At 41.9% G+C, this 21,466-nt stretch overlaps 1 long non-coding RNA gene across 5 annotated transcripts; it reads right to left on the bottom strand.

The window, feature by feature from the left end:
- Positions 1-3,398: 3,398 nt before the first annotated feature.
- LOC127063781 (uncharacterized) lies at positions 3,399-21,449 on the bottom strand. Of its 5 annotated transcripts, XR_007781477.1 has the most exons (4): positions 21,304-21,449; positions 17,148-17,252; positions 15,888-16,052; positions 3,399-4,262 (listed from the first exon to the last, which is right to left on the bottom strand). It is a non-coding gene; the product is annotated as an uncharacterized LOC127063781 (long non-coding RNA). The 5 variants fall into 5 exon arrangements; XR_007781478.1 differs by lacking the exon at positions 15,888-16,052; XR_007781481.1 differs by lacking the exon at positions 15,888-16,052 and having other exon boundaries at positions 17,152-17,252.
- Positions 21,450-21,466: the final 17 nt, after the last annotated feature.

The following is a 21,466-nucleotide window of genomic DNA, read 5'->3' as shown; positions in this document are numbered from 1 at the left end:
ACGTCCACTTTACACAGCCTACGCTTAAAGCAACGAACGAACGAACGAACGAACGAACGAGCCATCGTCAATTCGATCCTATTTTATTGCGATCAGGGATGGAGAATTTAATAAAGAGTAGGGAGGCGATCTCTCTCGAGGCAAAACCTTTACTACGTTCTCGAAGGAAGATCCCAAGTCAATCGAAGTAATTCAGGACTCTCTCTTCCTCTTCCTCTTCCTCTCTCTCTCTCTTTCCCACTTTCTCTCTTTCTCTTTCTCTTTCTCTTGTGCGGTAAATATCGTCTCGTTTTTCATAATATCGTGCAACGTATTAAAGTGACGAGATTGGCTCTAAAAGTAGAAGGGGAAGAGGCTCGAGACGGTTTGAAACTCCGCCGGTGGCTGCAAATGAGTTAGTCGAAAATCAGGATTAAGTGCGTGGGAAGTTGGAGTAAATCCCGCGTACTTTACTCGAGGCGTCTTTGCGAATGCAACAAAGAGAGAGAGAAAGAGATAGATGGAGAGATAGAGAGAAAGAGAGATAGACAGAGATAGAGATAGATGGAAGCTGAGGGATGAAGTAGAAGAGAGAGGGCTTCTAGTAATCCTACACGTGTGACACTGTAATTAAATATTTGTACAACGTCGAGGGTTCCGGCATAAGTTTGTGTACTAGTTAATTAAAGGGGCAATTAACCTAATCGTATTATATGCCTTCGTTAGGAATACATCCGAACGACTACGACTAAGACCATGTACGTCCGATCGTCGTTTATATCATTACTTTTACTAATGAATATAGAAATAGTAGGTGTATACGTGTAATCTATCATTGCAAATGATTCGGTTATCGCTTAAACGACTTTGATATGAAATACGTAGATATTTCGAATCGAATTGGTTGTCCTTTTCTTCCTTTTTTCTTTTTTTTTTCATGGATGACTCTCTTACATCGGTGCGTGCACAAGAATAAAAAAGGTTCTGAAGTTGACAGGTAACCCTCTGGCAGGAGGGTAACTTCATCTTGCCAATCGATCGACCAATTCGATTACTCGTGACAACCCGAGATAAAGATAAATTTTACGTATTTTCTTTTCCTTCTTCATTCTTGTTAATATATTTGTATTATACGCGATCTTTTTTTTTTCTTTATCTTCTCTTTTTTTCTCTTTTCCTTTCTTTTTTTTTTTTTTTTTATTCGTTTTCATAAGATCGCTTATATAACGAATCTAAAACTCGTCTTGGGCATAACTTAGAAAAGTAACTTAACGCAACACGTTGCGCACATATATACACATATACAGGAACGGTATTGTTCACGCTTAGAACGTTGACCTTGCATCGTAGCGGCCTTGAAGCGATCGTATTCGCATTTAACGAGATAGAAAATCTCAGAGTCTTTGAAAGAGTTGATAAATAGACCCGTTATAACGTGGAACCTTGTAAAAGAATTTAAATAAATTTTATATTATTATTATTATTATTATTATTATTATTATTACATGTATTAATTGAACGAACGATTTGTTATTATTTTTTAGGTTTTATAGAGATAATTTATAATTTAGTTATATCGAGGAATTAATAGTCAGACGGTTCATATAAAAACGTGTCTTAACGAAAGAAGAGGAGAATAAATCGTGTAACAATTTTCTTAAAGTTCATCGTAGCGTGGGAGGAAGAGCAAATGTGAAAAAGGAGAAAGAGAAGATGGAGCCGTTATTCCTACGTACTAGCAAGATCATGGTTCTTCTCCAAAATGGACTGTACAAGAACAGCGTATAGCGTTAATTTACGCGTAAAATGGATACACCTTAGTCTACGTAGGTACGTACGAGAATTCTCCTTCGTTTCCTTCCGTTCTTTGCGGTTGCAATGAATCGAGCAAGAAATGCAAGAGCCATTGCAGATGAAACGATCGGTGAGATCTAAGACCACAGATATATATATATATATATACACATACACATAAAACACGTATACATTCTCGTTACGCTGGTATGCGCGTGTACGTGTATATGCGTTTAACGATGTTAATGCCTTTACATTATTTCTCGATCTACTTTTGTGTATTACAGGTAAAATATTTTATGATTAAACATTTTCTCTAATTAAATATTATATATATATATATGTCATTAAAATAAGTAAATAGTAACACATGATAGATCTAATGACATCGAATATTTTATCTTGGTATATGTTTTATTCAAAATATAAGATGTAAAATGTTTGATGTCATAAAAATATTTCATTTATATCATATAAAATATTTTCGTGATGTATTACGTACAATACAATAATTTTAAATATTCGTTTATAGGAGCTAGAATAAAATATGTGCGTATATAGGTGGAACAGATAGATGATCCAACTTAATTTGATAAAAAGTTAACAAAATAATAAGCAATCTAAGAGATTTATCTTGATAATATACTGCGAATATTCTCATTGAGTTCGAAAGAAATGATGCCTTAATCTTCAAGATTAATCACCGTGTGCTCTCTCGTAACCAGTGGATTTAGCGTCCTTTATCCTCTTCGAAAGCGACTCCGTTCGCAGAGTTTACCCTCTCTCGGGTGTCACGTTACGATTTTATCGTCGCTCGATTTCTCCTCCGACGAAGCTCGTAAATCGAAAGACGAAAGAGAAGAAGAGTATAAGAGAAGGAAAAGAAGAAGGAGAAAGGTAACGAAGAACGAAGTGTTATGCTCTCTCTTTTATCTTTTTTTATTTATACAATCTATAGGGTATTAGAAAATTCGAAGCTATGTGGAGCGAAATAGGTTTCTGTGCTTGACGTTAGAATAGGAAAAATTTTTTGGTAAACATTTCGCGAGATGTGATTTTCAAGGTTCGTTAAGTTCATCGAGAAAAAGGTAGAAGGAGCTATGGTAGAGCTATGATCGAGACGACGTCTCAAAGTTACTAGTATTATGGATCAAACGAGAATTATAGGAGGTCGAGAGAGAGTCGAGAAGAAATGAAGTGGGGACAGATAGAGATAGACAGATAGATAGATGGATAGATAGATAGATACATAGAGAGAGAGAAAGAGAGAGAGAGACAGACAGACAGACAGACGGACAGACAGACAGACAGATAGACAGAAAGAGAACGAGAGAAGAGAGAGATGGGAGAAGAAATAAGCGGAATGAGTTCATCTCGGTTAATGCAACGAGCTAAGTTAACTCGTACATCCTTCTTAACGTGCGTATCGCGATTATGCGAGCCATGTTACCGATCAACGTGTACTACATCCAACGTTTTGCGAAGAATCTTTGGAAAAAAAAAAGAAAGAAAATTAGCTCTTCGATTCGATCGAATAAATTCCTTCAAAAATAAACTAATCAACAAAAGTAAAGAAAATAAAAAAAAAGGAAAAAAAAAAGAAAAACAAGAACGAAAAGAAAATGACGATTAATATCGTACCTAAAGCTCCATTAGGAAATTTCCTATCATTATTCCACGCATCTATACACAGGTAACTAATATTACCTATCACAAACGATTGTATCGATCGTATTTGGTAATCAAACCAATTAGCGTTACGCCCTTTTAAAAAGGAACATAGGAGAATTGTAATGGCCATGTCAATAACAATTCCGCATCATAAATAATTTGTTCGAACTTTCATACGTATTAATCTTTCATTATATTTAAACATTAACTTTGTCAAACGAATGCAACATATATATAATGATATAATAAATATTATATCATTATAAAAAAAAAGAAAAAAATCCACATATGCGTATAATTCGTGTGCGCGTGTATACGTGTCTATGTATGTCGTAACATCGCGAATTCCAGTGTCAAAGTAAAATTTCTTAGTTCTCTTCTCGAGCTCGAAAGGACAGCAGAAGGAGGAGGAGGAGGAGGAGGAGGAGGAGGAGGAGGATCAGAGGTAAAGATCCGGCTCGCCTCTTTGTTCCTCGTAATAGGCTATTTTTCATATCGGACAGATAAATGGAGGAGAGTCGGCAATACCCTCCCACCTCACCCCTCGTATCCCAGCCCGCCTAGCCCCCGTCTCATCGTCGTTCGTTCGAACTCGAATACCATTCGAGATGAAGGCCCTCATCCGCGGTCCACGTTCTCGAACACGATGCTCGCGTACTCTCTTGTGAAAGGCGAAGCTCGCAGGAGGGATTACGCGCGTGCATCCGCGACTGGCGAATACGTAATCCGGTCTCGCGTTCGTCGTTCGTTGCGTCATCGAAATATTTCGGACGATGCTGGAACAACGAGCCGGTCTCTCGGCGCCCACGCTTTCGATCCTGGAAAAAGAGTACACCTACCATATATGTATATATGTACATGTATATATATATATATATATGCATAAACGTTTACATAATACACATATATATATGTATGTATGAATATATATATATATATATATATGTATATGTATATGTATATATATATATATATTCGACGATTTTCGCTTTTAAATTCACCGCATCGTTTTATCACTTCGTTCTGGACCCTGGAATTCGCTCTGGAATTTTTATTATTTCGCATAAATAACTTTCTATTTCTCGCCAAAGACAAAGACGACTACGAGAGTCCGCCATTTTTCCCCCTTCCTTTTTCTTTTCTTTTCTGTCTTTCTTTCTTTCTGCCTTTTTTTCTTTTTTAAGAGACACCCTTCATACCGTAAGGGTTTATGTTGTTTATTAGAAAAGAAATTAATATCCAATTCGGTACGGGATCGATCGAGGTAGAAAAGATGACTAGTAACTCGGTGTTTACGTAGAGAAAAGAATTGCCTACGAATGGCTCCATATTGTCCGAGCGATCTTATCTCTCTCTCTCTCTCTCTCTCTCTCTCTCTCTCTTCAATGAATATCACCGTCGGAGATAACTTTTTTATTCAGCGATCGGAGAAAAAATATGTCCGAGATAAAAAGTTGTCAAGAACAAAGTGGGAAGGACGGTAAACGTTTAATGAAAATAATTTCGTTTCATCTATGGCTATAGTCATCGACTCGAGTAGATAATATGAATAGAAGACGGACACACGTAGAGAGATACACGCGTGCGCGTACACACGTACAAGAATAGATACATATATAGATATATGTATATAGATAGGTCCTTTGAATTTTTGGTCGGGGAGCGTCTAAATCCGGTAACAAACGCTGCGATTCATAACCGTTGTTTACGAGGGACTATAAAGATTCTTGTGTAGGAAGCTGATGCTATGACGAGGAGAAGAGGAAGAGGAAGAAGAAGAAGAAGAAGAAGAAGAAGAAGAAGAAGAAGAAGAAGAAGAGGAGGAGGAGGAGAAGAAGAAGGAGGAGGAGGAAGAAGAGGACGCAGTTGAGAGGATCGAGCGGAAGAACGGAGACTCTTCAGAGAGTAGAAGTCTCCTTCTTGAGTGGCTCGCGCGTTCTAAACAATTCCGTGATGTTACTGCGTCAGGGTTTGCTGCTGCTAGTACTGCTGCTAGTACTGCTGCTGTTGTTGCTGCGGTTGCCATTGCACGTCGCACGTCGCACGTAGCCATTCTTGCGGGAATAGCAAAGCTCCTACATCGATGGAGAAGAGGAATAGTATGTGCTGAGGCGTACTTCGCCGAAGAGTCGCTGAGAGAAGAAGGTCGTACAATAGGAAGGAAACATGCCAGGACGATTTATCGACGTGCTAGTATCAAAATTCCTTTGAAAATTTCACTCACCCTCGGACTCGAGTTCTCTCTCTCTCTCTCTCTCTCTCTCTCTCTCTCTCTCTCTCATGCTCGAAATTTCGGTGTATGTCGGATGTTTTCCATTTCATTCAGGAGAGGACGAATCTTGGAAAGAAACGAGGTCCGAGATGGGTCGATCACAAAAAGGGGTGGGAAATGGGAGGCGTATCGTTTCACCCGTTATTGATCGGAAACGCAGAATGAGAGAGAGAGAGAGAGAGAGAGAGAGAGAGAGAGAGAGAGAGAGAGAGAGAGAGAAAGAGAGAGAGAAAGAGAGAGAGAAAGAGAGAGAGAGAGAGAGTACGGAGAAGGCATTAGGAATCGTTTGGCGCCGATAGGATGATTTCGTAAATCGTACGTCTGACTATGCCGTTACGCGAATTCACGGAATTACCGGCGGGAGTCCGTTAGCATTTTATTCTATCCGGAACGGGATCGAGCACATCCGAGAGAACTAGACCGTTTTTCGCCGAATCGACGGGGAAAGAGAATAAGAGAGAGAGAGAGGGAGAGAGAGAGAGGGAGAGAGAGAGAGAGAGAGGTGGAGATGAAGAGGGATAAAGTAGAAGGGGTGGCTTTAGTCAGAGGTTTTTCCATGAAACTTTCGTCGTCGCGTTACAAACGACGCTTTCCGATGTCCAATCCGTCCGATCCGGATTTGCCGGCAATTTGTTTCGTTTTAACGCATTAGAGATTAATTCTGCTCGCCGCCGTTTTCTACCTTTCTATTTTGTCGAGAACGTGTGTTCTGGTTCTCGCGTATAATTCGCTCGTTACCGATAAAACAATTCTTTTTACGGTTGATAAGCGGCCTGTGTGCGTTCGCGCAGAACACGTAATTATTGTTGAGAACCGTTTGCACGTTCATGTATTTTATTTTCTATATATTATAGCCATCTATACATCTCTATAGCAATCTCTATTTCTCTCGATTTTCGCGGATGAAGTGTAGGTACGAGGAGAATTTTGTAATGGACACTGATTTTCTTCTTTACAACGCGTCCGAAATGCTCGTTGATTCGAATAGCTCGAAACGAACGAGAATACATGGAGTGGATATATATATGTATGTATGTATGTATCGGTGTATGTATGTATGTATATAGGTACGTACGAGAGTGATCATTGTAAATCGATGTAAAAAGAAAAAAAAAAAACAAGAGAAAAAAAAATTATTACGGTAATTGTTATATTACTCAATATCCATGACGTTATAAAATAAGCTCTTCCTTTTTGAATATTCCCTGATAATCGTGAGAATCCTACATTGTTATAATTGTTCTATTTCGATCGAATTAAATACGTTTATATTCGACGAATAATAATAGTTACGAAAGCAAATAAATAAGTTTAAATAAGATGAAGAAAAGACAACGTGAAAGAGGTGTAAACGATCGCGTAGAAGTTTGGAAGCTGCTCTTGGATAGGAGCCATTTCGTAATTGCATAATCTTTCTGGCGTCTAGCCTGACAAAGGTCTGATAGTTCTAATAGACTCTACACGTTCCTGGATATACACGCCCCCTGAGTGTCTGTGTCCAGCATCCTCTGGCTTACCTGTATACGCGAACACATACGATGCGGCCAGCGACCCTTAATGGCTTTAGCAAATGCACGCGTATCAATGGTATACCGTTCTGTGTTTGCATGGATCGTTCGATATACGTGGCGATATATACAGAGAGACAGAGAGACAGAGGGAGAGAGAGAGAGAGAGAGAGACAAGAGAATGTATGCGTACAAAGAACATGATGCAGCGTGAAACGACAGCTATCACCGAAATAGAGTCGAAAACCATAGAAGATCCTTTCATCTATCTCTCTGGTATCGTGCTTTGCGTTCATCCCTAAATTTGTCTTTTGAAAATTGCTTTTTACACGTCGATCAATTGAAACCAGCACGGCAGCGTAGGCGTGTATAGCGTAAACTGTTTCGTTCTAGAAAGGAAAGGATGATTAGAATGAAAATTAATGAAAGAAATTTTCTTATATCTCTGCAATCTTTGCAATTATATATATATATATATATATACTTTTTTCTCTGTTTCTTATTGCATCCAACAAAGTTAATGAGAAAAGAAGTATCGCGTAGGAGTTGTTATTTCGTTATGCTTATATTGAAATAAAAATTCCCGGTATCACGGAACTCGAAGCCGGTAGATATTTCCCCGCGATAAACATAAATTTTAGTCGGTGCCGAACATTATCCAGAGCTGACGCATCGGAACACGTGAAATACTGTAAAGGAGAACATCCTACATATAAGTAAGTAGGTATGTATCTATCTATATATATATACGTACGTACGTATGTATGTATGTATGTAAGTATTCACGCATACGTATCAAATAGGTTAGATACATATTTACTCGTATCAGTCGTAGACGGAGAATTAGGGGAGACACGGAGAACTCGTCGATATCGTGCATGCACAGTACAGAGTCCCATTGAAGAAATAAATTTAACAAGCTTGCCTGCCAGGTGGTAGCCGCACGGTCTTCGACCTAGCAACTCACCTCCTTCGACTTCGACGTATACGATACACGACCTATGTGGGGTTAAATGCCGTGCAGCCTTGTTGCAACCTGCAGCTCGAGGTAAAAAAAAGAAAAAAAGAAATACAAAAAAGAAAAGAAAAAGGGGGAGAGTAGGGGAAGGAAAAGGAAGGGAAGAGATAGGCGGTAGACCTAGCACGGAAAAATAAGGGTTGTCTCTTGCACCGTGCAAGAAAGCAAACGAGCAGGCAGACTTTTCTTCACGAGCGATAGAAAAAGAAAAAGAAAGAGAGATAGAGAACCGGATCGAAAGGATCGACGTTGAGACTGGTCATGGTTTCCTCCTTTGAACAGGCTCTTGGCGACCTGGTGCCAAGTTCGAGGGCATAGACCGGACACATGTAAGAGACACGGCTCGTGCGTGTCCGGAACCTCCAAACAGCGCAACGTGTCCTCCGCTTTCGCTTTTTATTTCTTTCCGCTACATGGCTCATTCCCCGTGAGAGCTGGATTATGATCTCGAAAAAGAGAGAGGAAGAGAGAGAGAAAGAGAACTAGCGAAACGTGTGAACGATTTATGTCGCCTCCTCGGAACTCCGCGCAGCTTTAGGATGCTTAGTCGTCGAGATAAACGATGAGACATTCGTGGATGTTTTCCCCCGAAAAGTCCGTCCATTTTTGAGCCGAAAAGAGGATGGACCCGAGCAGATGCGAGATTACTATACGGTCGCTATCATTTTTCTTTTTCATTTTTTTCCTTCATTCTTTGTTTTCTTCATTCATCTTTCTTTTTTTTTTCTTTTCTTTTCTTTTTTTTTTGTATAATTCTTAGTAGAATTGTTTGGGTTAAAGCGTTAAGAAATAAGTTTCCATAAGGTAACATACTTTTACATTTTCTCCGTTAGGTACCCCAGCTACCTATCTAGAAAAATTCAATATCGCAAACGTTTCCTTCGAATATATAATATATTATGCATCTTTGATATTTGGTATAAGCGATTTATAAATGACATATCCATCCGAGGGAACGTTATCTCGGTGGGCCGTCGCGATCGAACGAACGCGTTTCTTTTTCGCAAAACGAGATACTTCTAACGGAATAAGCCTCGCGTATATTTATTATACACTTGTATCCAGCTGCCTCGTCCTTCTCTCTCTCTCTCTCTCTCTGTTCCTCTCTGTCAATTCACGTTGGAAAGTGTTCCGTCGGTAAATGCATCTGGATGTGCGCCAAACGGATACACGTGTGTAATATTATTGTGCATTGATTTTCCGCCATCCAGTCGTCGTTTAGTCAAATTTCTTCATGGATGGCTTGCGAGGCGTTCGCGCGGGCGCATTTCAACGTGTTTCCTCTTTGATGACTACTCGACGAGTACCAAAAGCATGGATCCTCGAGACGACGATGACTCCTCGTAAGCTTTCAAAGTGTATAAAGAGAACACGACGAACCCGACGGCGTTAAGTTTCATTTAACTTCGAGTTTATCTGTAATGCCTAACAGACGAAGGATTAGATCAATAAATTACAACGTGATTGCTAAGTCGTTCTACCTTCGAGGATCGTCTTAAATCGAATTTCATGAACGGACGATATACATAGAATATACCTATATACCGTAAATGACTTGCTTCATCGACTGGATCGCAAAGTCTTTTGTATGTTTACGAGTATCGAAGTGGAAATAGAAATAGAAGTAGAAGTAAAGGCGGAAGAAGAAGAAGAAGAAGAAGAAGAAGAAGAAGAAGAAGAAGAGGAGGAGGAGGAGGAGGAAGAAAGAGGAGAGGAGGAAAGAGAAAAAATACAAGACGAAAAGGGAAGGAGAATCATGACGATGAAAAATCTACAAGTATGTTACAACGAGACTCGCCATTATTTCGTCTCCGTTATATAACGCTTACGATATCTTCGAGAGCTATGAACCATAGACGAAGAGTCGCCGGTCATTTTCGTGGATTGATCCATAACCATCTAACGACGACGTGGCGACGCCTAATGGCGTAACGCCGTAGACCTGCGATCGATTGGAAATTTATTTCGATATGGCTAAAAGAATTGCAAGCCGATTTAAAGCAGAACAATGCGGGAAAAGAGGGAGAGAGAGAGAGAGAGAGAGAGAGAGAGAGAGAGAGAGAGAGAGAGGAAGATAGAAGATGTTTAGTAGGTTATAGGTTGAAAATCCTGGTCGTACTAGAGATTTCGTATACTCTTATCGTATTATCGAAACATAGATAGGAACGATCTCAAACGCATGATAGGATTCGATGATCCTTCGAAGGGATATAGAGAGGGCAAACGGAATATCGGTACTCGAACGGACCACAAAGGGACGGTAATCTACGACGACAGGACGATATCTATCAGGCATTTCCTTCGATGACCAAACGCGACTTTGTGCGACAAACACGCCTACGTGCTGCTTATGTATCATACGATATATATACATACATATGTATATACGTATATAGAAGTGAATATATACACACGCATACATACATACACACACATATATATATATAATATATAGAGGTAGATAGTAACGTATGTAACTACGCTGTAGTGGTAGAGTGGGGTAGGTATATACACGGCATCCATTGGATAAAATCCATGACGAAGTTCGAAAGCGATTCTAAGAAGCCGCCTCGTATCGCGTGGGGTGGTTCTCGGTAGTTTAGCCCCGCGATTAGTCACCCCCCTCCGCCCGAACTATACCCCTTATATCTTTCCTCCTTCGCGTTCCGTATTGTATATGGCGTAGGAGCTCCCTCTTCTTTCGTGACTCACTGACGGAAATTACGATCGATCGTACGAACGAAGAAAAAGAAGGAAGGTCGGTAGGCAGGCTAGTAAAAAGGTGGAAGGGAGAGGGAGAAGGGACAGAGGGGAGCTTCTAAGGGGGTGTAAAGGGGATGTTAGCGTTTCGAGGGATAGCAGTGAGCGAAAGGAAGGTGTCCTCCTCCTATCGTAAATGCGTTTACGAACCCGATGACACTGGATGACGGAGCTTCCGCAGCGAAATTTATTCTCACCACGCGTTCTCGTCCCGTTGATCTCGTTAGATCCTTCGACGATGGCGTTGATCGTTCGTCTCTCTCTTTTTCGCTCTCTCTCTCTCTCTCTCTCTCTCTCTCTCTTTTTCCGTCTCTGTCTGTCTCTTTCCGGCTCTCTCTCTCTCTCTCTCGTTCTCTATCTCTTTTCTTTCTTTTCCTTTCTCTCTTTTTTTTTTGTTGGCCTTCTCGCTTCCAAGAGCCCGCACAAGAGTCGATACTTAACTCGAAAATTTCGTCAATTTCGGCCAATTCCGAAGCGGGAATCTTCGGCAGGCTGATCCAATGAGAATCACCGAGACACGACGTCCTTGTTTCTTCGACGTTTTTCGTCCTTTCTTCCTCTCTCTCTCTCTCTCTCTTTCTTTCTGTTCCTTTTTCTTTCTTTCTCTCTCTCTTCTTCTCTCCCTACGTCTGTCTTGTTCTCTTTTGTATGCCGCGACGCGGAAAGAAAGACGAAGAATTCTTGTTTCTCGTGCAAGACGCGTCCTACGTCTTTTGAATCTAGTCTTTGCTCGAAATGATGATAAAGCGAGAGAATGGTGCTGGAATATTTACGCGAATGCTCTCTCTTGCCCCTAGTAACGGGAGGCTTTCGTTTAACGGCAAAGGAGACATTTTGTAAAATGCCACCTCTTTCTTCGAGATGTCTCTCAACCTGTTTAATGTTCTATTAGCTTTGAAATCGTAGCTTTTATGTAACTCTGATAATTTTGAGAATCGAATCAACGACGACGACGACGACGACGACGACGAAAACGAGAAAACCGACGACAACTACGACGATGACGACGACGACGACGACAGATAAAAGTCGTTTTCGCGAGATTGTTTTTATTAGACTATATTCGTTCGATCGTCTAGAAAAACAGTGGATGATCTTGCTTGAGGATGATCGTAGGAGGGACGAATAAACAGGGAAAGTCACACGCGTTATAAGAGTACATATATATGTGTACGGATTATAGTAAGTGGATTTATTTTCTGAAAATTGTTCTCTCTCATCGAAAGAGCGAGAGCTCACCTCATAGCCAAACTAAACATCACGTTCGAGCCTCAATTCAGCTATGGCCGCATTTCCTTCTTCTTCTTCTTCTTCTTCTTCTTCTTCTTCTTCTTCTTTCTTCATCTTCTTCTTCTTCCTTCCGCTCGTTTCCGATGACAGGAGTAATTACATTTTTATGTTGTTCCGACACAGGGTAGTACGTGACTCGAGCGAGATCAATTTGTCCCGTAACCCCGTCGCGTTTCCAATGGTAAATGTTATTTACTCGGAATAACGTCGGACGAGAAAGTAAGGAAGAAAAGAAAGAAAGAAAGAAAGAAAGAAAGAAAGAAAGAAGGAAGGAAGGGAGGAAGGAAGGAAGGAAGGAAGGAAGGAAGGAAGGAAGGAAGGAAGGAAAGAAAGAAAGAGCTGTGGAGACGAAATAACGAAATGCAATTGTACCGATAAAAACGATGCGATGTACGAGCTATCTTCTTCCCTCTCCATCTTTATTTATTTTTTTCTCTTTCATACCTCTCATCTTTATTTAAATATAATATTCTCTATTTAAATCGATATTTAATTTGTCAGTCGTTTTATCTCTTGTTTATTAGGAACCCTTTAACGATTACGCGTTTGATCTTTGACTCAATCGACTCGATTGAACAATTGCGATAGAAAATTGAACGAAAGGAAAGATGATAGTCAATGATTATCGTAGTAATAAATATCGTTTTAATATTAACTTTAATCTTATATTTTTGATCGTTCTTGACCATTTCGTGAAATTTCTCTACGATGCAGATTAATTTATCGATTCTAAGCATTTTAGCAAGTATGAATTTGTGTCGATACGAATCAGTATAGTCAGGAGCGCATCGGACTCGGCTTTCGGAAGCGATCATCGCCGATGCTTCACGCAACCGACTCTCCTTGGTGTACATCGTGTATATCGGAGTTATGCGCATGGTCGATCGATCGATATAACGACCGATACAACGATCGATCGATCGATCGATCTATCGTTGTATCGATCGATCGATCTATCACTCCGTACGTTAAGCCCGAAAGGCCGACAGGCTTTAAGTGGATCGTTCATAATCCGAGAAAGGTCCGAGCGTCGAACGATTTAGCGTGCGATCTCGCGTACCAGAATTCGCTACATCCTCGAAGATTTTCCAATCGGATCGGCTGACGTTATCGATTTTCTCTTCGTTGGCTCTTAAACTCGTGAGAGAGAGAGAGAGAGAGAGAGAGAGAGAGAGAGAGAATGTCTCGAAGACGATCCCCGTTAAAGGAGTAACACGAAAGAAGAACCATGTTACTCTTTGCCATTAATGAAGATGAACGGTACCTCGTTATTAATTACCCTCGACCAGCTCTCGCAAGATGTTAGTAATTATAACTAATGCACCAAGTGAAATTAATAAAATGCGTGAGAACTTTGTACATTCATTTAAGTCTTCGGTGGTATCGCCGAGTCTCAGGCGCGCGGCACAAATTAATTTTCACTTTTGCCGACTATCTTCGGGTATCGTATAGAAGGCGAGAAGTTTTTCAGTAGCAAAATTAAGAGGTAGGGACGTTTATTTGTTCTCAAAGAAATAGTGTTACACGTCTGGAAATCGCGACGAGAATCGATTTCGAATAGAACCTATCCGAATGAATATGAGATTAAACGATATCGTCGATAGACAAATTCGAGAGAAAATCGTACAACTACGAATGATTGTGTAGATAAGTACGTACACACTACATCTTTGTATCGGGATGTTGATCTGCGATTATTCGACGTAAGCTTTCAAGATGGAAAGAGAGAGAGAAAATATAGGTAGAGGGAGAGAGAGAGAGAGAGAGAAGACAAACTATCTTCTTAGTATCCCAAGAGACATACATAGTCGGACTATGAGAGGCGTGAAAGGTTGGAGGACTCTAAGCGCGAAATCTTCCTCTCTCTTGTATATATAGAGAGAGAAAGATAGCGACGGAGATAGAGAGATAGAGATTAGGCTGTTCCTGTGGCAAAAGAGACGAGAATATAACCATGAAGGTATAGCAGAGAGATAGGAGGATTCGTGCGAGGAAGAAGAAGAAGGAATATCCGCGTATGGCGAGCATTTGCGGAGTTGAGTAGCGTCTTGAGTTATTCAAGAAAGTCAGCTTAGCGTGGCCGGTTCTCCTCTTCGCTCGTAGCCGAGCTTGTTATCTTGTGTTGTATTCTCGGTACAGTAGTTCTCTCGCGTTGATTTTCTTCTCTCGTTATGGATTAGAATGGATCTTCTTTCCTCGTCTTCATCGTTTTTACGACCTTTCCTCGATGATATTAACAAAAGTAACCAACCGGTGGTGATTCCTCTTCTCTCATTCGTTTGTCGGAGAAACGAAAGGAGGACGTAACGAAACGAGAAGAAAAGGAAAAGGAAAAGAAGAAGCAAAAGAAGAGGGAAAAAAAGAATGAAAAAGAAAAAAGAAAAGGAAAGGCATTCCCCCTTCGAACACATTGCTTCCCTTAACTTAAAATAGTCTACGCGCCGGCATGCATCGCTCTTCCGAGCGGGTTTCCCTTCGCTTCTCCCTTTTACGCTCCTTTCACCATCCATACGATCTTCTCCTTCCATTTTACTATATATATATATACATATATATATATATATATACGTATGTATGTATATATGTATATAAGGTACTCCTTCTCTTGGACGACCTTCGCGTTGCCTTCTCTTGTCGAACTTCCGAGCGAGAAACGAGAAAGTATAAGAGGTACAGGTTGTGTGTGCACACCCCGTGCACGCACGTCTCGAGACGACCATGTTTATGTTCAATAAATAACACCCTTTTATTTCTTCCCTATTTAATCGTCACTTCTACTTATACTCGTAATCCAACGAGATGTTAATTATCACGATGCTTAAGAAGATAAATATTTCCAAGTATTATACATCGAATTATTTCTTTTCAAGTATCACCGAAATTACAGGACACACGTGTAAAACGTGAGCGATCATCGATCAATTTTCCGTTGCACGCATCTATCGATGCGTTCTTCTCAATTTCAAGAGATACGCATCGAAGGATGACGATCAGACTTCGTCTTGTTACAGGGAGGTTAACCGTGTAAATTTTCACGCGAAAGATACACAGCTAACTCTCATCCCCTTTTGCGTTACCCTCCCTCTCTTTGCTTTTTCATCCAGTCTCTCGTCGTTCTTTCTTTCTCTTTTTTTCTCTGTCTCTCTCTCTCTCTCTCTCTCTCTCTCTCTCACTCTGTTTCTCTCTCATTCGCTCGTCCGCTCATCCCATGGCCTTTATATTCCCTCTCGGTCCATCCGGCACCGGCCACTCTCGCATTTACTCGTAGCAGTAGCAGCAACGGTGTCAACGGAGTAACCGAACCACTCGGTGCTCATGAAGAGGAGAGAGAGAGAGAGAGAGAGAGGTAGAAAGAGAAGGAAAAAGAGAGTTGAGAGAAGAGCGAAGAGAGGGGAATAGAAAGGGATGGAGAGACGACAACGAGCCAGTACACGCAAAAGAGATGGATAGATAGACGAAGAGAGAAAGAGATAGATAGATAGAGAGAGAGAAATAGAAGGTAGATAGTACACAGTATAGAGAGAAGGATAGAAGAAGAGAGGAGAGGAGACGAACCGCGTCTTCATTATGCTAATGCCGTGCAACTACAGCTGACCGTGGCCAAAAATAGATGTAGATATCGTGGGATGCTGAGTCGAAACCTCGAGGGGGTTTTTAGCCGTCCTTCTCGCGCTATCTGCTCTTCTTCCTCTTCGTTCGCGCGCGCGGCGGCAGTGGCGTTACGTCTGTTTCTCGATTCGAGAGATTCCCCGGTACAATCCTGGAATGAAATGGTTCCGAGGGTGAAGATCGAATCGCTTTTTCCCTATTCGTGCTTTACACCGTTGAAAATTTCTCTTCTTTTTTCTCTCTCTCTTTCTCTCTCTTTCCATATAACTATCTATCTATCTATCTATCTATCTATCTATCTAACTATCTTTTTTTATGCTTCCTCTTCTTCCTTTTTCCTTTTCTTTTCTTCTCTACTCTTCTATTCTCCTATCACCTTTCACCTCTCTCTTTCTCTCTCTCTCTCTCTCTCTTTCCTTCTCTCCTGCCTCCGACGTTTTTTCCTTTAGAGAAGACGCGCTCATTAGCCTCACCTTTGGCATCGACCGCAACGATTTCAAGGGGAAGCTTTTCTTCCTCCTCCTTCCCCCTCCCCTACACCCCCCCCCGAAAAAGAGGAGGAGGAGGAGAAGACGAAGAGGTTCGAGATGCCGAATGGTTTTACCGAACATCGTGTAATATGATTTCCGTCGCGGTCGAACGAAAACCGTGTACGTAGTTTTCCCTCGAGTATTTCGGATATAGTAGGATATATACGTTTGTATAATACGTATGCGGCTGGTATATATGTATGTCTATACGTTTTGTCCACGTTTAGTGAATACCTACACGTAGGAGAGTCAATGGCTGATAATTAAGGTTTTCGGCTATTTCAATGACAATAGAGTATAACACAGCGAATGCTTTACCATATTAAGGTGGCATCCCACAGAGAAGATATCACGATAATTCTATTCGTTTGATACGCCGCGTACATATTACGTATAAAAGGTTAGGATTACCGTAAAACGTTTTTCCTTCCAATACGGCCAGGCCCGGCGTTCCCGTTCCGTTAGCTTCATTCGGGATTTGGCCTCGTTTGCTTTCAATGGCGAATATGTTAATTACACTTTAAACGTGAACAGGAAACGTTGCATAATATTACCCCTGGTAACTGAACGAAGAGTACACGCTGAATCTCGCTACGTTTCATCATTTTGGGATCTTATTCATAATATTACTGGCGAATGAAGCTAAATGTATGTATGTGTATATAAATGTGTTCTGTGTGTCTATATATACGTGTGTATAATATCTATATAAGTACCTACGTATATCCATGTATATGCACGCGAGCCGGCCATTTTCGGTGGTAGACTCTTGGAATCCGGTTTGTGAAAAACGATGAGTATTCCATCGTGGTATGCCGCGACTATAATCATAAAAATTCATCTGCGTTTAAATCGGATAAAAAAGAGAGAGAGAGGATAAGGGAAAGAGAAAGAAAGGACTCGTGGAAGAAAAGCTCGAGATAGCATGGGTAGATATAATACGTGGGTAGGACGAAAACTCGGTGAAGAACGTTATTTGGAAATTTGCGATAAAATTATATAATAAATAAAAGTTGGCTATTAAATATCGAAATGTATGGCTCACTTCTTTACCGCGAATGCCGTCTTTCGAGAACTATAAATCGTTCGATAAAAGCATACTCGTTTGAACGCGCGGTCAGGAAAGCCAACGGAGTCAAAGGGAGAATCGTTCTTCGCAAGTACTCGCTTCTCGTTTCGTTGGACTTTCTCTCTCTTTCTCTCTCTCTCACTTACACGCACATACACACACATACGTACGCATACAAACGTACACTCCTTTCGTTCTTTTTACGTTCCGCAACATCCATAATGCACGTATACGCGTATGTTGCAGATACAACATAGACGTGTACCCATCGAAAGTAGTAACAATATCTCGGAGGCATGTCGATAGAAGCGACGAGATTCGAGAGTATAGTTACGTACGTATGTAGGGTAGGTATGTATCTTTGTATGGAGATGCATATATATATATATGTATGTATATATATGTATGTATGTACAACGCCCTGGAAAGATCGAGTAAAAGGTAGAAAGAGAGAAGAAACGATGGCGCGGGACGGGGAAAAGATAGGCGACGGGCGGCCGGTCGTAAAGAAAAGAAGGAGAGAAAGAAGCGTAATGTAGTGAGTCAGCAGTTTTTGTTAAAAATTTATTCGGTTCAGCTTTGCGAGAAATATCACCTCGTGCTCTCTCGACGTTCCGTATCACACCTTTAACGGCTGCTTCTCTCTCCCTTTCTTTCTCTCTCTCTCTCTCTCTCTCTCTCTCTCTCTCTATCTTTATCTATCTATCTGTCTATCTATCTATCTACCTATCTATCTATCTATCTATCTATCTATCTATCTATCTATCTATCTATCTATCTATCTATCTATCTATCTCTTTCCAACATTCGAGCCACCACCCCGTCTCTATACCATCTTCAGAATCTTCTACTCTATCTATCTTTCCTTCTTTCTCTGGATACTATCTACCAAAGCTTCGCTAGAGGTCGATCCCGAAGGCGCGTAATTCGCAAACTGTCCATTCATTTTTCAACGTTACAACAAAGTTATATGCGCGTTTCCTAGACGAGTAATTTCTAGTCCATATGGATCAACCCCTTCAGTTGCATCGAATTATGTGCTTATACACGTTGCTTATACCATAGAGAAATAGATAACGTGGAATACGCAAACTTGAGTAATCTCTCTCTCTCTCTCTCTCTTTCTCTCTCGCTATAGGATAGGAGATTCAAGTGAGCGTAAACGTTTCTCGTTTCGTTCGATCGATCTTTGAAATTTCGCCGCTCAAATTCCGTCGTTAACTACGTCTATATATGTTCGGACGATTCATAGATCTCTCTCTCTCTCTCTCTCTCTCTCTCTCTCTCTCTCTCTCTACTTCTCTTCAAGGCGAAGATTCCTAACGCGAACGAGTTGCCGTTCGTTGTTCGGCTTATCGGAAGCAACGACGCGCGACCGCGGCGCTTCCGCTTCCGCTCGGCTACTATCGCGACTCCCTAGAGGAACAATTTTAAAGAGAAGGGAGAGAGGTGATAGGAAGAGAGGAAGAGGAAGGTAGTTAGTAAGTTTCCAAGGTGAAAGGATCAATTCGAGTCTAAGCTATGTCTTTTCTACGAATTGCCGTAGACGATCGATACTCGTACCATCAAGAGGATTTTCAAATTCTTCTGGTACGAAATTCGAGGATACTTTTATTCTTAACTTTGAATCGTTCGCAGATTGTTACGTGCATTCCAAACGGGAAAGATAAAGAGAACGTGTCAAGGATAAAAGTTACGTAAAGAGTTCAAATTTATCGAGAAGTTTTTTTCTACTCGTCATTAAATAAACGATGAAACGACAAATTTTCTTTTTTCTCTTGCTTTTTCTCTTTCCCTCTCTCTCTCTCTCTTTTTTTTTTTATAAATTTTGTTGCATCCCCGAGCGGATCCGAATCGATTCAAATAGAAATGAGAATTAATGTAAGCTGTTCTCTACGTTTATATTATTTTGTTATTATAGATAGTCGATAGAATTTGATTGCATAATGGTTTTGAATCGAGTATATCGAACGATCTCTACGACCTTCTAAATAATTCTTATTCTCGATTTAAAACGACCAAAACGTTTTCCAATGTATTCCGGAAGACAATAAATTGATCTACGATCGGCTACTCTCGATCCTACGATATCATGATAGACGAACTCTCGCGACTGGTGGGAAGGATACACAGTGGTCCTGTTTTATCGGCAGACAGAATCTTACGGTGCCGCGAGCGCGCCGACGGAGCACGTATGTATGTATGTCTGTATAAAAGAGAAAGAGAGATAGAGATAAGGATGGAGACAGAGAGAGAGAGAGAGAGAGAGAGAGAGAGAGAGATCCATCGGCGTGGGTGCAAATAATTTTCTTTGGATGCAACTCGTCGTTTCCGCCCTCTCGCTTTTCTTACTCGACGAAACAAGATTACACCGATGTGGCTGCACGTTGGAATACCCTCGTACCTACATTCAGAGATAGAGACGGGGACAGATACAGGGAGAAACGTGGGAGTTACGTTGGTGTGTTTGCATGTAGATGAAAGAACGAGGGAGAGAAAAAGAGAGAAAGCTCGATCAAAGATACGGTAAGAAGACAAAGAGAGAAATACGTTAAACGTAAAAGATGGGTACACTTTCGCGGCTCTATCTTTCTCGCACCACGAGGATAGTCGTGTTAATTCTTTTTCGTTGGGAGGCATCGCCAAGAGGAAGAAGAACAAGAAGATGAGGAAGGAGAAGAAGAGGAGAAGGAAGAAGAAGAGGAGGAAGAAGAAAAAGGAAAAGAAAAAAATGAAGAAGAGGAAGAGGAAGAAGAAGGAGAAGAAGGAGAGGAGAAGAAGCGAAACGATCTCCTCCGGGCGCGAACGCGATATAGTCGGTGCGATCCGCGAGCGACACCTAACTTGAACCCGTTGCCGGTTCTCCAGCGAACGCGAGAGAGAGAGAGAGAGAGAGAGAGAGAGAGAGAGAGAGAGAGAACGAGCGAGCGAACGAGCGGGCAGGCCGGGTGGCTCGACGAGCTAAACGAGTTGGAGAAAGACAGGTAGATGAGGGAAGAACGTTTGGTGGGGGTATGTCCAGCGCATGCGCGCGAGGATCGTTTATCGAGCCGCGGAGAGGGGCAACTCGCGTCGTCGTCGTCGTTGCCATCGCCGTCGCCGTCGTCCTCGTCGACGGCGGCAACGGCGGCGGCGGCGGCGGCGGCGGCGGCGGCGGTGGCGGCGGCGGTGGCGACATCGGCGGCCGCGACGACGTGGCACGGTTCACGATCGTGGATCGAGGGAGAAGGGACGCGCTTGTTTTACGCGGGGGACGGGACCCCGCTGTATCGCTGGTTCGGTAGAGCGAGAGAGAAAGAGATAGATGAGAGAGAGAGAGAGAGAGAGATGTAGGTTGGGTGGTGGGCGACTGTCCGAAGGAATACCGAGAGGGAATGTATACGGATTCTACTGGAACAGAGAGAAAGAGATAGAGAGAGAGAGAGAGAGAGAGAGAGAGAAACATGGATCAAGGTGGGAGGATAGGGGAAAGTATAGCGCGATAGACAGAGAGAGAGAGAGAGAAAGACTGAGAGAGACGAATCGAGTTCGTAAAGGCAGCGAAGCGAGAGAGAGAGAGAGAACTGGTATAGACGAAGAGGAGGGGTTAGCGAGAGGGGTCGCGAGTGGGGAGAGCCGAAATGACGAACGGAGGGGCATGTTACTGGAGAGCGAGAGAGAAGGATAGGGAAAGAGAAAGATGGAAGTACGGTGGGGGGCGCTACGGTCGGCAGTCGCCGTCGCGCCAGGTCCCCGCTAGTGGCTAGCTAAGTAAGCAGCGAGCAGTCGCATACCCGTCGCCTAACCAGCATCGCTCGCCTTACCTTTTCACCCTTTTCTCAAAATTGCATCGAGGCTTCCGTCAGTGCTGCATATATTTGTCCCGTTCCGCACAGCCGGTTCTCTTACGACGCATAGTCCGTCGCTGTCTGTCGTCGTGATCGTCGTCGTCGCTGTCGCCGCCGCCGCCGCCGTCGTCGCCGTCGC

This window comes from Vespula vulgaris, chromosome 1 (assembly GCF_905475345.1).
Source record: "Vespula vulgaris chromosome 1, iyVesVulg1.1, whole genome shotgun sequence".
Lineage (NCBI taxonomy): Eukaryota > Metazoa > Arthropoda > Insecta > Hymenoptera > Vespidae > Vespula > Vespula vulgaris.
The sequence above is the reverse complement of the archived record's forward strand: the minus strand, read 5'-3'. Positions and strand labels throughout refer to the sequence as shown.